We start from the raw sequence: 14,161 nt of genomic DNA, 5'->3' as shown, positions 1-14,161 counted from the left end.
CTGCGCCACGATACACCCTACCTACATAGACGACAATCCTGCATCACACATACTTGCAGCCTCTCAGAGTCGATCGATCGGAATCTAATAATATTGAGGTAGATCGCCAGCAGTTCAAGTTTGAGCACCCCTGATCTAAACTATAAAAAAAAGTGAATCCCATATAAATAAAAATCGGGTGTGTTTATATGAGACAATATCTAGGTTACAAAGCAATTCGTTAGAACTTTATAAGAACTTATTTATTTATTTATTAACGGACATCGTCCAAATTACAAAATAATAACACGAATAAAGTAAAATGAAAAATACAGGAGTAGACAAAGGTACATGAAAGCAAAGACATAAGGTAGATATAATATAAGAAAATAAAGTGACAAGTCGAATTAAGTCAAGAATACGTCAGGACCACAGGACACTTATAATATTCCGTCACTTGTTTAGCGACTGGCAAAAATCATTCAGACTTATCCCAAAAAAGTTAAGGTTTTGACTTGAGTTGACCAGTCTACACATTTTAGACAATGGTGATTGTTTCGTTTCGATTTTTTAGTATTATATTTTTCTTCAATAAAACACTAATATTTTAATTAGTTTCAGAATACAAATTATTTATCCAAACTTTTTGACTGGTGTTATCTGTTAATGGGTTTTGAAGGAGGTTATATTTCGTCAGGATGATTAAGCTTCAAATTTTAATTTTCAAGTATTGTAGATCCGTGAAAAATCACGGGATATTTATTAATTAACTAACGATTTTTTAGGGGTTTTTACCCATCAATGGTTCTTACATATGAAAAGTAAAAATTATACTGTTCTTATTTATTCTACATAACTAAACTGTCTCAGTAACAATCTTTTATATTTGTTTGATGATCAATTAAAGATATCCACTGACTCGGTATAATTATGTTCCTTCATAAGTATTCATGGCAACGAGAAATTTATATGGTAGTTAGTCCTAGAATTTCTGCACTGAAATAAATCCCGACAGTCCGGAATCCGAACGGTTATCAATGAAATCAATTCTAGACTGTCAAATGCATAATTTAGAATTTTATATAGAAATACTAAGTCAGTTAAAAAACTTATAACCAGACAATTTAAGCCTATTCATTTCATTTATAATAGTGTTGGAGTTGCAACCAAATTGCTGGAATATTATGAATTTATTTTGTATTTTTCATTAATGTGGGTTCCATATGGGAGAATCGTACTCAAGTTGACTTCTAACAATGGTAATGTGGGTTCCAGATGGAAGAATTGCACTCAAGTTGACTTCTAACAAAGATAATATGGGTTTCAGATGGGAGAATTGTACTCAAGTTGACTTTTAACAAAGGTAATGTGGGTTCCAGATGGGAGAATTGTACTCAAGTTGACTTCTAACAAAGATAATATGGGTTCCAGATGGGAGAATTGTACTCAAGTTGACTTTTAACAAAGGTAATGTGGGTTCCAGATGGGAGAATTGCACTCAAGTTGACTTTTGACAACGGTAAAATATAATAGTTTAATACACTTAATATCGTTGAAATTTTTAGTTAACCTAGTTATAAATCCCAAACATTTGTAAATAATAAAATATTCTAGAATTTGTGAAATTTTAAGGAAAAGGGTGCGTAGGAATCTGGCGGTCTGTATGCCTCGAAGTGATGGACGTTTGAATGTCGTACGATGGGTCGAGATAGTCATGCTGGAGAGGACAAAGGGTTTCCTCCGATTATTTTTTTATTTTTTTTTTATAGTGAATACCTCACAAGAGTCCCAACTGCTCCCGTCTGGAGCCAGTGAGACTATGGCATCCCCAATTGGGGGATGTTGTGAGGCTGAAGGTAAGTGGGGAAGGGAAAGAGGAAGGTGGGGAAGTACCTGGCTATTCAGATCTAGTCACTAAACACGGCTAAAGCCATTTGGAGCAACGTTTCAATTCTGAATGGTGGTCTTACACCAGGGCGATACTGGTAGTATCTTCCACTCTGGAACGTGCCGCAAATATACTATATATTATTTTAATTAATTAATTGTGAAATAACACAAATTAATCAAATAAAATTTATTTGCGCACGCCGGGTTCGAACCCGCGACCTTCGGAATGGCAGTCCAATGCGTTACCACTGGACTATGCCTGCCGTCCAGGGTATGGTTCCCGGGGTGGCGGTACCCGTGCCCACCTCCCAAATTAGAACTAACAGTATTTGCCTCCAGATCATCGACTTTAAAAAACATTTTTTTTTATGATCGCATTGTAATATTTTGTTAACAAATTAGAGACACAATCAGTTCCGATTTTTATAACGATACATAAATCAAATGCATCCAATTTTGGGGCGTGTAACCCGTTATTTTCTGTTTCCGTTATTTTCACTTGTGAAAACAAATTTGAACGTGGTTATAATTCAATTAATTCTAATTTGATTGTCCATTCCCTCCGTTTCATAATGCAGTATTTGGCGGTTAAAAATAATCCAATGTAGCACAGTGGCTTAGTGCGACTGACCGTCAATCAGAAAGGTGCGGATTTAGTTCCCGTCGGCGGCATTTATTATTTCTCGGAAGATTTTTTCAATTTAAACGTGCTTCAATTTAACAATTTTTTACCCTTTGTGCTTTACATAGGTAAATATCTTGTCTTGTACACATAAATTTATCTTTAATAATAAAAAAAGAATTAATAATAGTTTTTGTAGGTAGCTAGATATTTCAATAATAATATTTGATATCACACCCACTCCTCAAATGCTAAAAACCATATTCCTTTACATTATTTTACAACAACAATAATGATCCTGATGTATTAGCGCTGCAGGCTAATACATTTTTGGCTCAAAGCGAAACATTGAGCCTTTGCTAACATCTCCAACAATTTCTCCCCAGCCTCGCGGCGGTACACGGGCCGCGGTTGAAAATATCTGGAGGCTGTGGACAGAATAGACAAAGCAACAAGTGTGTGGGATTTTAAAATATATAAATGCACAATATTGTGACTTTCTTACATTTTTTTACCAGAATTTAAGGAGTCTTAGTCTCGTTGCAAATTAAACCAACGATTTTTGACTTTCCGGATTCGACACGTATCCGATTATCCGGTTTAATCGATTTGAGTGCTGGAGTTCATAAGCTACAACTCATTGTGGGCTCTAAATATGTATAACAAAAATTTAAAAAAAAAATTACACTTTGTTTTTACCACCTATAACTTAGTATAAAGGAGTAGGTACTTGCTAATTATTCGTTGGGTTTTACAATGTACCGTTAATGGAATTCATGTAGATAAACGGGAAAGTTTAGAAATTAGTAAAAAGTATAAAGATGAATTTAAATATTATAAATAATCAGAAAACCTTTTTGAATTAACCTCGGCCAAATCAGTTCCCATTGTAAATTTTCCCTCCACCCCCTCTCCAACCGTTTGTTCTCGCACTACATCTTGATAAACATCTAGGCTAGTATCGCTACTACATTTGTCACTGGAAAAAAAAATGTTTTTCTGCTCAGCCTAATATTTTGAGCACTAAAAGATCTACACGACGACGAACTAAAACTTATGTAACCCTTTCCATTGCAGAGTTATAAATGATTCTTGGTTGCGCGGAGTTCATTACCCGCTCGATAACGTTAGCGCACTAACAAACGACGGAAAGTGGTCTATTTTTACAATGTAAGCGCCACTTGGCGCCACAACCCTTGGGCCATGAGAAATATTTTAATATTTAGCGTCAACAAAAGCGTTTCATCCTCTGCGGGACATGAGTATGGAAGCCTATATATTAAAAACATTTAATCGCTACTCTGCATCCCTACAGCTAAATCCTCCGACAGTACCTACATAACATTATTTTCCGCAGACAACTAGCAGCACTGTTTCAAAGCCATGTCAAATTATTATTTTACTGATGTCGGCTGTAACGAGAAACGACTAGCGGCGGAGGGTACTCGCTGTAGAGTTTAACATGTCGTGCGGTGCACAGCCCTGGGCACTTTGCGGATAATGCAGGGTTGCCACTGCCGTCTCCACCAATAATAAAATCTACAACAAATACGTTTTAAAAATGTGGAGATGCGGAAATAATGCAATGCTGATCAAAGCGTAATTATTTTTTTTATGTGCGGTAGTTTTAGAGAGAGAGAGAGAGAGAGAAATGAGTTGAATGTGGAAAGTGATTTTGTATCGAATTTCCTATCTTTTACTTACCTATTTATCATTTTTTTCGGTTTGTCTTATGATAAAAGAAACGTCATAGAAAGAAAAGAAAAAAATGGCAACCTTCTATTCCGCACGATGGTCTTTCACCATGGCCATACTGAAATTATTTATCACCATGAAACGTGCCGCAAATAAAAGCACTATGTTGAAAAAGTTAAAGATGTGTTCGGTGTTATAATTAAATTATGTAATATTTTATAATAGATTTATTCTGTTGCCGGGATGAAACAGTTAAAACCACACAAGAAGTTAATCACAACAGCAAAGATTATTTAATTAATCCCAGAGCAAAAGGATTGAGTTGTTTTGATTAGGGCGTTGAAGATATGTACGTAGTAGACTGCCTGAGTACCTTCTCCCTGTCGCTTATATAAGGTGCGAATGCATGGAGAATCATACAGCGGGTAGGTAGATGGGCAGTTCCTACGGTGTATGTTAGTAGGTTCCAATGCGATTCAAGTTGCACCTAAGAACGTTGTACAGGGTTTTCCAATAAGAGGTTTTATTTTGAATAGCCCGCTATTTCGGTAGATTTTACTTTTGAAGCTGTCAATTTTTGACATTTGATAAGTAGAAACTACGTTATTAATAAAAATGGAACGAAACATGCATCAACAACGCATTGAAATTATTAAAATTCACTTGAGTGAATCAAATGCAAATCATCTAGAGTGTTGAGGCATATTTCCACCTCAGTGGCTTCGTCAACAAGCAAAATTGTCGCATCTGGGGTTCGGAAAACCCAAGAGTTATTGTTAAAAAGCCTCTCTATCCTCAACGTGCGACTATTTGGTGCGGTTTATGGTCCGGCGGAGTCATTGGACCTTACTTTTTCGAAAATGAGGCTGGAGCAACAGTTACGGAGAATGGATTGCGCTATCGAGAGATGATTAATGATTTTTTATGGCCGGAATTAGATGGTATTGAATTGGACAACGTATACTTTGAACAAGACCTCCTACTGCGGCGCAAGGCGATGGGTCGAGACACAAGCTGGAAAGATCAAACGGTCTCCCAAACTAATCTCTCCCGATCTGACACGCCACGCAACTGGTGGAGAGGCGCATCTTGAACACACCTCACCCGATGAACCCTGGCACCCCTGCTAAATCACCAAACGTTTCGAACCACTTGGGGTGACATAGGCAGAGGTGTTGTTTATCCAATAAATGGATCCCGGGACGGCGGTACCAAAACTCGCAACCCAAATTATCAAATGAAGTACATGTCTGAATTTTATTTTAATTTTGATTTTTAAAGAGGAAGGTTGAAATTCTGGTCAATAAACACGGCAAAATCATTTCAACCAACGATTTCATTCTTATTGGATTAATTTATATTTTATATCTTTTACCAATATCTAACTCTCTGCCCTAATCTTGTTTTAAAACAAATATTCAAGATAATGTTCGAGGAATTGACTAAATTTTTTTCACGTTATCGTGATAAGATAACATTTTATTCATATTATTGTACCAAAAAGCCAATCCGAAAACATAGCGCCATCTATGATTCCATAGCGATAACACTGTCAAACTAACTAACCTTTTATCCATCCGTTTCCCGCAGGAGTAGGCAGAGAGTACGGACCGCCAAACAACTCGGTCTTGGCACACACTCCTTGCCTCATTCACATTCATACATCGTTTCATACATACTCTCCTATTATTCTGACTCTTGATATGGCCCGACTCAAGTTTTTGATTCACTTGATCGTGCCATGTCTTCCTCGGGCGTCCCCGACTTCATCTACCATTTTCCCTACACACTTTTCTTCGTTCTTTTGCTCTTCATGCCAAATCTAAGCTTCCCTTTATTAATCTTACTCATTACGCTTGCATCAGCCTTGCTTTCTTTGCGGATTTCCACGTAAATGGTTGTACCACACATACGCCACAGGGATCTCATTTCTACAGCATTTGGTCTACTTTCATCATTCTTGCCATACATCAGGATAGGTCCTCCATTGTGGACTGATAGCTTTGCTTCTTCAGACAATTTTTTGTTAGCTCCAACCGGGTTCAGTCCCCCATTAATGGAGTTACCTGCATTTACCCTTCTTTCAATATCTCTGTCAGCCTTCCCATATCTCTAGAACATATTTCCTAAATACACAAACTCATCCACCTGCTCCAAGTATTCCTCATTCACAACTATATAGCACACTGTTTTCGTACTCTCTCTTTAAAACACCATTACTTAACTTTTTAACAATAATCGACCACATTTAAGGCGATATAAGATTCTTATAACGGAGGTTTGCTCAACGGTCACATTTTGATTATTTCTGATGAACGTATTACTAAAATCTCAAATGTTTTTGAAGTGATCCCTACGGATGTAAGTTATCTTTATTTAAAATTAATAAAAACAGTACATTACCATTAAAAAATCATATTCAAAACGGTTTGAAATTTATAAAACGTTTTTAAACTATAAAATTAGTCGTCAGCACAAGACTTTATTTTTCTAGACGATGAATAAAATAGAAAAATTTCAGATTTTTTTAAGACGTTCATCTGAAATATTAAAAAAAACCCCACGGAAAGATTAATTTTCTAAATCTGACAAGGCAAATTCGATCGTAGGTCCTTCAATTTCGCCAGGCTACGCGACGTTTATTGTTTTTACACGACTTCATCACTTACGTCGTTAAGACTCCCACTGTATTCAGAGGGCAAATACAACCGTAGGTCTGTTCAATACACTAAGACCGCGCTAAACGGTTCCCGTGGCAGTGGTACTTGTACCCGCCACCAATGATGAGGTTTTTTTTATATTTACTCCACACAGGAGGCTCTGAAGAAAATAATTTCCCTCAGGGCCTATGTCATCTTTGGGGATGCTGTGTGGAGGGTCTTTTTGTGGAGAGGAAGGAGTGAACATGGGTCTTGAAGAGTCCCATGTTGTAGGAGGGAGGAAACACAGAGGCCGGCAGCTGGTTCCACAGCCGAGCTGTTGAACTTAAGAACGAATCGTAGAAGCGACCCGTTCTCATGTGACAAATGTCAACCGTGTACAAATGTTGGGCGCGCGTTTGGCGTGTATCCCGACTACGCACCGGTGCCGAAGGGATCAATGACGCTAGTTCCTCAGAGCATCTTCCATTGTAATACTGATAGAACAAGGACAGCATACCTATCTGACGCCTGTGCTCTAAAGATTGCAGTCCGTTTGTTAAGATTGGAGAATCTATCAAACGGACCGCCCGTTTTTGCGTTTTTGAGTCAAGGGTTTTTTTCAGGTATTTAGGGGCTCCGGACCAGAGATGGCTGCCAAATTCGACAGTAGGGCGCACTTGCGATTTGTACAGGGTCAGCAGTTGTGTACTATTAAAGTATCTGCGGGCCCTGTATAGTACGCCCAGCTTCTGAGAGGCCAACTTTACTCTGGCTTCGGTGGAGCCCCCGTACCCGTTAATAAACTACCAACCGAGGCTAATAAACTAATTTAACAAAAAGGGTACGAATATGTATATGAACGGGCCGCTAAAGTATCTTCTCTGGACCTAGTTCTATGAAACGACGCTCGGGATCATGAGTAATTCTTCCAGATTGAAATAAATTGTCAGTTTCACTCTGGTACAAAACAATCATTCAGAATTGATACTGTTGCTTTAAATGACTTGTCTTGTTTGTGACCAGAACTGAACAGTCGGGTGCTCTCCTGCCTTCCTACTCCCCATCTCCTCCCCCCTATTACCTTCAGACTCACAATATACACCAATTGGGAATGCCATGCTCTCTAGATCCAGACGGTTGTGACTATTGTGTAATATATACATATTTTTTGTAATATCTTAAAAATGTTTTTACTGAAGATTAAACCTTCCACCCAAGAACTGGAGTCGAAAACTCTACGAGCATTGCCAAATCGGAGACCAACATTTATTTCGTAAATTAACTGCTGTAAAATCATCAGATTTCAGAGAATTGCGTTTATGTCCACGTGTGTGTACGTGATTACAACCAAAACTTGATAGAATACATTGTCATTGACAACAATTCTATCTGCTGAGTTTCAGCTCTATCGCATGTCGAAGAGTGGGTTAATTTCCGCTTTAAGACTTACATTCATTCATTACAAGTGAAATTTAAGGTGAAATTCAAATCAAGATACTCGTATTATATAAATACTTTATTAAACTATGGATTCTATACCGATATAAAAAATAAAGAAAAATATGAAAGCAGTAATTACGTAAATTACTCATATATTTTGATTTTATCAATACAATGCTCGTCAATAATATATCGGTTAGTGTAACTAAAGTGGATTTTAAAAAAACTTTACAGAGTGAAATGAAAACTAATAACTGATAAGCGTTCGAAGTGGCCACGCATATCTGATCCTTGTCCGATGTGAGATATCTCGATCATTCGTCGATTACAAGCGCTCAGGTCTCCGGCGTTAACTTCAAAATGCCGACATGCACGCTGGGGTATTGTACAAGTCGTACCTTAGAATTTGGGCGACATCAACAGCCGCCACACCCTCCTTCCTACTACACGCACGGGAACAATATTTTACACTGATATTGCAAGGAATTTAGTGTCAATTAATATATAACTCAATGATTAAAACACAAATTTAGCAATCAGCAAACAAATATGTATATTGTGAAAAGTCATTAAAAAATATCCTCCAATCTTAAATTAAAAATGGCTCTACTAGGGGTTGTGTAGAAACATCTGTTTCCTTCTCGAATGACAAAATATGTGGTGGTGCAAATGTAATTACTACAGGCTTTGACGAATAATCTTAGCGATCGTTGATGCGACCTTAAAGGCAGTGAATTGGCTTTGGTTCTGGCCAGAACCTCTTCATAGCATCATGGACATTAACAAATTCCGATTTCACCAAAATTTTAGAAAAGGATATAAAAATTCGACCTTTTTTAGTATCGTTGGTGATTAACCAATCATTATGGATATAAATTTGCCTCACCGGGCTAAAATATATTACGATTCCTTCGGATTAGCTTTGTTCCACTTTAAAAAATTACATATCATACGATTCTTAACGTTTTGAGCGATCGCTCGTCATAATGTATATGTATAATCACACCATAAATACCACGCAATCAAAGCATTCAACAGTCTTCCACTTGAAACAAAAATTGAGGAAAATAAAAATAAATTCAAACACAAAATAAAAAAATGGATTAAAGAATAAAAAAGACAATATTTCCAAAATTCTATAACATAAGGGAATAAAACATATACACGCAACACAAAAAATGTATAAGGCAAGCGGCACGCACAAGCACATAGATCATTGTAAATGCCGATTTCCATTCTCTTCTAATGTTTTTATTTTGGTGTGAGAATTGGATTTTGATTTCTAATCTTTATTTTTGATGTAAATTTATCTTTATTTTAATGTTGTTTTTTGTTTTGTTTAAATGTATAAACTCGCATATTTTAAAATGGGGGCCTCAGCACGGGTGAACAACCCAGTGAGGCCAACGTTGCTGAATTGAAATGTAAAGTACTGTAGAGTAATGTATCAATAAATAAATAAAATAAATAAATGCGCCTCACTTATTGTAACATGTTCTATTACACGGAAATGAACTGTACATCAAATTCACAAAAAAGACAGTGCAAAGCTCATTCAATTATGTTTTAAAAATCACGGGAAATGTGAAATGAAGGAACAGCCTACCTTGAATTCCTAAGAATCCCGGCAATAGGGCTCTCGACAAACTTGCACTGTAACGGGGTGAAATTTCCTCCAAAACTAGATAATCTTTAATATGATTTTGATATTTGCAAACAGAGCACAAAGCATGTGAACAAAACGACGAGGACACGACGATTGCACCTTCTTGCTACACGACACGAATTTGAATGTTGTACTTGCGACAATTTACAATGCTACAAATCATCCTCTTCTTACCGAGTGTGGGTAAGGCTGTTTTAAGGATGGAAATTAATAGTAGGTATATAATGGGAAAAATGGTAGATATTATCCAAAACTTTTTTAATACTAAACACTTAAAGAACCTAAAAATATGGGATAAAAGAAGAAATTTAGGTGGATTAATCCAAGTAAATAGTTTCATACGTTTCCATATTAATATTTTAAGAAATGGTATTAATTAATAATAGATGATACCAATGGCTCCAGTGGAGTATATGTCATTTGTTTAGTGATACAAATTTTCGTAGTTGTTTACAGTGCATGTTATTTCATTGCTCGTATCAATAATATCGTGAAATGTCCATTACGTTGTACAAACATCACCCCGAAATTAAATATTGTCATGTGGTAAATGTAAACAGAGTTGGTGTTGTGAGGTTTACACCTATAAATGACCCACGGAATCTTCAAGAAAGCAGCAGGACTCAAAAGAAACCAACATCATCACCAGGTAAAGGCTTCATTTAAAGGATCTCATTATATTTCATAATATTTATAATTTGGTCGCTTGTCCGGATATTGTTTCTAAAAAACTGTTCTACATTCACTCTTCATTTTTCGTTAAACTCTCTCTGCTTTGAATGTTCAGAACAAAACCAACGTACCTGCGTAATATTTTCAAAACTCGTATTGTTTTCATATTTGCCTAGCGGGCATTCGGGGAGAAACAGGGGGCGTTTTACTTACCGGGTACAATGTTATTTGAACAAATAATATGATTCGGGGAAGATGTTTTGCTCGGGGCAATTTAAAATAATTATTTTTCGCGTCAAAGGGCCAGTAATTCTAGAAAGCGAAAGGGAAAGGTCGAATTCATCGGAGTTGCGTTAAATGGTCAATTTTGAGGGGAAAGGTGGGTTATTTGCAGGCTTTAATAAAACGGAATTATGCAAAAAGAAACCAGTTCATTTTGGCAAAAAAAATATATTGCATTACTCATTTTTTTCTTCGCTATTTATTAAAATATGTTTTTAACTTATATTTTCTATAACTTACTGTTTTACACCCTCATAAGCGCACGTAATACTTAAAGATTCTCATTTATATTTTTATTATATCTTATAAGAAGGCTATAATAACACACCTCAATCACAATAATCAATGTTAGGCATGATAAAATTCTTCTGCGTGGGTCCTATATCATATATACTATTTACTTGAAAAATTTCCGACTTTATGTCCGGGTTAAATCTTCCCCACCGGAAAAACTAAACCCTTCCACACACTTTTCCACAAATGATCATCTAGTCAATCAACATTATGCAAGTGCATTATATAAGCAAAATAAATACAAAATAATACAAGAAAAACACGTCAACTCACCAGAGATCAAATGGGAAAATAATTCAACGAATCCAGATATTTTCATATCAGAGGTTTCGGCTCGGTAGAACTTCTAACAGGGTCTATAAATCCTACGGATCCCTCAACATAAATATTTAAAAAATCTTTCGTTATCCTACATGTATTTAAAATGAATGAATGAATTGCATTTTTATGAATAAATTTTTGATAGATCTAATACGCTAAATTTTGAATGAGAGAGCTAGGTATAATGCCAGTAGCCGAAATAATAAATGGTAGTATTCATAGTGATATCATTTATATTATTCTATTAAAAATTATTATGCCTTATCCAAAAGTATCACTTTTTTATACACATTAATATTCTGTTCAAATAAAATATTCTCTGTTATTATAACATTCTAGGCTTTAATAGAATTTACTTTATATTAATTACTATTCATTATCATAAACACCTCATACCTCGATTTTTGTCAGGTTTTATACAAACCTAGTATTCATTCAACTATTTCTACACTAGTAGATATTTCTTTTAATTATGTATTGTTTAACTGCTCTTCTATTAACAACTGTATCACTTGCAACAATATTTTTGGGTACACATTACTTGTTCTGTAATTTATTACTAATATTCTCCTGTGTACCACTGACTGTATGCTTATAATCCGATGTATTGAAAAAGCCATTTCATGGCGTTTAAATAAATAAAAAAATAAATTTTGACAACTTTTCAACTAAAACAACAAGGTTTTCCAATAAGAGGTGTTATTTTGAATAGCCCGCTATTTCGGTAGATGTTACTTTTAAAGCTGTCATTTGTTGACATTTGACAAGTAGAAACTACGCCATTAATAAAAATGGAACGATACACGCTTCAATAACGCATTGAAATTTTTAAAATTCATTTGAGTAAATCAAATGCAAATCATCTTGAGTGATGAGGCCCATTTCCACCTCGGTGGCTTCGTCAACAAGCGAAATTGTCGCATCTGCGGCTCGGAAAACCCAAGAGTTATTGTTGAAAAGCCTCTTTATTCTCAACGTGTGACTGTTTGGTGCGGTTTATGGTCCGGCGGAGTCATTATACCTTACTTTTTTGAAAATGAGGCTGGAGCAACAGTTGCGGTGAATGGATTGCGCTATCGAGAGATGATTAATGATTTTTTATGGGCGGAATTAGATGGTATTGAATTGGACAACGTTACTTTCAACGAGACGGCGCTACGTGCCACACAAGCAACGAAACCATTGATCTGTTACGATTGTATATCAAAATAACACCTCTGATTGGAAAACCCTGTAGTAGTCGAGATTTATTTTAGTGCAGAAATTCTGGGTTAACTACCACATGTATTCCTCATTGCTCAGAATACTTATGAGGGGAAATAATTATACCGAGTCAGTGGACATCAAAATTCAAATTCAAATTCAAATTCAAAAAAATATTTACTGCACAAAAATACAGAGTACAAAGGGTATAGCATAAAGGGGAAGCTGTTTTGCTAAATTAATTTATCACTTAACCCTTAAATGCATACTATTGCAAAACTGCAACATACCGTTTAAACCACCTTTAACTCTTTGGTGTATACTTAATGCATGCCGTTTTAGAATTATCAAATTCACGGTAATATATTTTATCGAGTGGCATCACCTTTTTTTTCTTTCGCGAATGTCAAATGTCACTTTTTCTTTAACAAAGTGAAGATTCTCGAAAATTGGTTGGAGGTTAGAATTACAGTTTTGTTTTGCTGTTATTATTTTGATTTTCTTAGGTAAGTAGATACAATAATACAATACTTATATGTAATAACTCGTATTTTTCCGGTACACTTATTAATTTTGAGAATTTTTTTTTGATTTTTTATTTTTTTTTCATACGTAAATTGTTCATATTAATTTTTATTAAATACATGGTGTTGTAAACCTGCAACAATTTTTTTTAAATCAAATATCATTAAAAAATTACAAAAAAAAATAAAATTCTTTATATTTCCTTGCATATGCATGTAAATATCTACAAAATATATTTTTTTCCAGAAAAATAAATAAATCATGCATTTAAAGGTTCAAGTACAACCGATTGTTACTGAGGCAGTGAAGTCATGTAAAATATATACCGAATGATGTTTACCATTCGAATCTTTATTTTTTTTTTTTAATAAAGAACATTTTATGTTTTTATATTAATATTTTGAGGAATTGTATTAATGTTGTGTTATGTCAAATGTATAGAAATTACACCAATCGCTCGAGTGAAACTCAGTTTGAGTTTTTTTGTGGCTGGCTGCTTTCTGCATAGCTACATTCAATTGTTATTTGCTTGTGAAAGTTAAAGGTTAATTGTTTATTCATAGTAGGTACCTACTTCAAAATCGCAGGAAATACTTATACACGGTGTCCGGAAATAAACTGGTGAATCTGCATTACTATTGGGAGGCGGGTTTGGGTACCACTGCTCTGGGTAACTAACACCTCTGCCAAAGATCATCGTAAGTGAAAAACTACATTTGGTGACTTAGCAGGGGTGACAGGGTCAATTAAGTGAAGTTTGTCCAGGTCGTGGCGGAGGATGCGTGGCACCTACTCGGTCGGATCGGTAGGTAATTAAAGCTGACCCTTTAACCCTGTAGCGGTAGGAACTGTCTGCTTACATAGCAAGACTTCTAGACACGCGTTGGCATTGAATTACGGCTGCCACTCGGAGGATTCGAAAAAGCTGCG

General features: G+C 35.7%; 1 protein-coding gene across 2 annotated transcripts in view; it reads right to left on the bottom strand.

The window, feature by feature from the left end:
• Window positions 1–14,161, bottom strand: part of LOC149416118 (cytotoxic granule associated RNA binding protein TIA1) — a 147,939-nt gene that overhangs the window by 22,283 nt on the left and 111,495 nt on the right. The window lies entirely within an intron of this gene.

This window comes from Hesperophylax consimilis, chromosome 17 (assembly GCF_061612785.1).
Source record: "Hesperophylax consimilis isolate HC1 chromosome 17, BYU_Hcon_1.0, whole genome shotgun sequence".
Taxonomy (NCBI): domain Eukaryota; kingdom Metazoa; phylum Arthropoda; class Insecta; order Trichoptera; family Limnephilidae; genus Hesperophylax; species Hesperophylax consimilis.
This window is presented reverse-complemented; position numbering and strand designations above follow the sequence as displayed.